Raw genomic sequence first — 3,838 nt, 5'->3', positions numbered from 1 at the left:
TTTGCCTTTGAGTTGTATCATCCTGTGCTCTATTTCTCCACTTAAAAAGGAAAGATTAATGCTTGCTCATTATGACACTGTGAATTAGTTTCTTTTCCTGTTGCTGGGGGGAAAACGCCTTGACAGAATCAACTTAAATGGGAGCAAGGTTGTGGAAGTTTTCAGTAGTCTTACAGGTAGGAAAGTCAGGATGGCAGGAGCTGGAAGCAACCGGTCACACTGCATCCACAGTCAGGAAGGTTCCTATTGTATCCATAGTCAGGAAGGGTTATAGTGTATCCATAGCCAGAAAAGGTCATATTGTATCCATAGTCTGATACAGTGGGTAACATTGTATCCATAGTCAGAGGCAGCAGGGTCTCACACACTGTCTCCATAGTCAAGAAGGTTTCCATTGTATCCATAGTCAGGAAGGGTCACATTGTATCTATAGTCAGAGGCAGTAGGTCACTTATTTCAGGAAGCAGCAAAAGATGAATTCTAGTGCTCATCTCTTTCCTATTGCTATGATATAACACCATGATCAAAAACAACATGAAGAAGAAATAGTTATTTGGCATATGCTTCCACATCATTGTTCACCACTGAAGGAAATCAAGACAGGAACTCAAGTAGGGTAGGAGCCTGGAGGCAGGAGCTGATGAAGAAGCCACAGAGGGTGCAGCTTACTGAATTGTTCCTTGGCTTGCTCAGCCTGCTTTCTTATAGAACTCAAGACCATCAGTCCAGGGATGGCACTACCCACAATGGTCCAGGCTCCCCCCAACCCCCATCAATCACTAATTAAGAAAATATTCCAGGCTGGAGAGATGGCTCAGCAGTTAAGAGAACTGGCTGCTTGCTCATCCAGATGTTTTAAGTTCAATTCCCAACAACCACATGGTGGCTTACAACCATCTGTAATGGGATCTAATGCCCTCTTCTGGTGTGTCTAAAGACAGCTACAGTGTACTCATGTAAATGAAATAAATAAATCTTTAAAAAAAGAAACAAAAAGAAAAAGAAAAGAAAATATTCCACATCCTTGGCTACAGCCTGAACTTATGAAGGAATTGTTGCAGTCAAGGTTCCTGCCTCTTAGATGACTATAGCTCATGTCAAATTCACATAAAAGTAGTCAGCACAGCTCTTTCTCCTTTTTATTCAGTCTAAGACCCATCCCCGGGAATGGTGTCACCCACAATTAAGTTACATCTTCACCTCAATTAGTCTTGTGAAGATAATCCCTAACAGTCATATCAAAAGGATTATTCTGTTAAGTTAATAATATTAATCACTAGTCAATATTAACCATCACACATTGTATGGAAGAAAGCAACCCTGGGAAGGCCTGTTCAAAGGAAGCCACTAATCGCACTGTGCATACACCAAGACCTGCCTAGAAATACCAATAAAGAAGATGTGGCATCAGCATGGACCCACTTTGGTTTATATCATCCCAAAGGACAGAACAAGGAAGTAAGAATGATATTATTCATAAACGTTTTTATGGCTCAGAAGGATTAGCCTATGTCGCTGTCTATTTTTGTTCCACTTGAAGAGATGTCTTGAATATTACTACATAATAGATAGATAGATAGATAGATAGATAGATAGATAGATTGATTGATTATAATTTTCTGGGGGAGGAGTCAATTCTATGAATTCAATGAGAAGAGTCTGCTTCTCCAGGCAGGATCTTCAAGTGGCTTTCTATAGTAACAACAAAAGTATACCAGGTCTTCTTCATCTAAGCTCTCACTCTATTCCTAATACCTCATTGACTCCTTGGGTAATTTATCACTAAAGGTATCGAGAACCCAATAAGTAATGTTTAGTTGATACTATCCATAGCCATATTGGATACAGTCATGTTTAAGAATCCATAAATTAAACAAATGGTCACCAGAGCACCTTTAGTGGTCTCTGTCCATTGTCAACTTGGCGGAATTTACTGTCAATCATCTGGGATACAAACCTCTAAGCAAGTCTTGGGATTATCTTAACAGCATTAATGAGGTAGAAAGACTTACTCACTGTGAGTGGCACCATTTCCTGTATAGGAAATCCTGGATAGTGAGTCCCAGGACATCCAGAGCTGTATTATGAGATGCTGTCTCAAAAGAACAACACAAATTCTATTTTCTTACTCATTCATATAGCTTCGCGTAAATTTCACTCAGCCACCAATAGCCAAGGAAGCCAGAATCTATCTGTCATCTGAGGACAAGTACCCACTCAATGGTTAAGGTAAGAACAGCTTATCCAGTAGAGGTTTCCCAGAAGCAGCAGCGCTCGTCTTCATATTCCTATTTTTACTGAACACTGGACCAAAGAAGTGAGAGACAGCATCTTAATCAGCATTTTCATATCAGACTGTTCAAGCAAATGAAGACTCCAAGTGGCTTGCTATAGTTGAGGTGGAAGTAAAATAGTGTGTGTATGTGTGTGTGTGTGTGTGTGTATGTGTGTGTGTGTGTGTATGTGTGTGTGCATGCATGCATGTGCTGCATGGAAAGAATCCTAATATGACAAAAATGTAGATAATTTTACAATAAAAATATTTCACCAGAACTATTCCTGGATATGGGTTATATAAAACCCAAATCTTTGTTTTTAATTTCTGGAATTAATTAGTATCCGTTTAGAAGACTGGCCTTGAAGACTTCTATTGATAGCATACTCCAGGCTTTAAAATTGCTACAACATCTTTCTATTGTTTCTAGAAATGACACACTACAGGAATCTTTGGCATACAAACAGTTCTTCAGTGATATCTAAATAAATCACAGGGTTGGTTAACTACATGAACTACAGATGTCTTCAGTAACTCCTGGCATGGTAACTTATATATCCCATCACCATCTATATGATTTTAGGTGATATCATCAACAAGGTTCAATAATGAAATTTTAAGAAGTTTATCCATATATAAAGTGACCTTAGCAACATTTGTTAGATTATATGCATAGCTTGTACATATGTTTAACTCTATTTTGAAGAAGATATATAATCTAACCACGTCTGGTTTTGCTTAATCTTTGGCTGTTTCCCCTAAAGAGATTAGCTGAGGTCACCACACTTCCTTTTTCTACTCCTATCTGATGAATCTCCAATTGTGGTTCCACTAGTCCTCAGATGCATTTATATCAAAAGCTATCAACTCTCTCACTTTCCTCCAGGCCAAGGTCATAAGAACAGGCTGGAATCAAAAGTTTTCCTTTGTTATAGCGCAGATCCAATAAGAAGGCATCTACAGAGTACCTAAAGCATGCTGGATGCTGTGCTGAGCACTGTGAATTCAGGATAAGTATCCACAATGACATCTGCTCTCAGAAAGTAGAGCAGATGAACCAAGGAAGCCACCATCAAAGCATCATGCGGAGTTGTAAAGATAGCAGGAAATGACCATTGAATATATATTCAGGAAGACGGTGGGAAGAGCTGAGATCTATGCAGTATCTCATATAAAATAAGATTAGGACTCACATTCTTCCATTTTAGGAATTCTTATTTGTAAGAAAATGCTGCTTCCTTTTTGGAAATTGCCTAATTTTCCTGAAGGTAACAGAGTAGAGACTCACAATGGCCCTGAGGAAGGAGGCTTCTCTGCTCTCTAGAGAGGTAAGGAAAGAAGGAAGTCCAGAGAGATAGTTTTAAGTAAAAAGCCAGAGAAACAAAACATAGAACTTTCCCTGAATCCAAATATGTGGCTGATGCCCATCTCTTGAATGGGAACATTAATTTAGTAACATTCTCTCCAATCCAAGCTTCTCACATTTCCCCCACCCGAGGGACCTTCTCCTGGTACACAGTCTGATTATAAATCTAACTTCTACTCAGTTGTGCTTGGATTTAA

This window comes from Mastomys coucha, unplaced genomic scaffold, assembly GCF_008632895.1.
Source record: "Mastomys coucha isolate ucsf_1 unplaced genomic scaffold, UCSF_Mcou_1 pScaffold12, whole genome shotgun sequence".
Taxonomy (NCBI): domain Eukaryota; kingdom Metazoa; phylum Chordata; class Mammalia; order Rodentia; family Muridae; genus Mastomys; species Mastomys coucha.
This window is presented reverse-complemented; position numbering follows the sequence as displayed.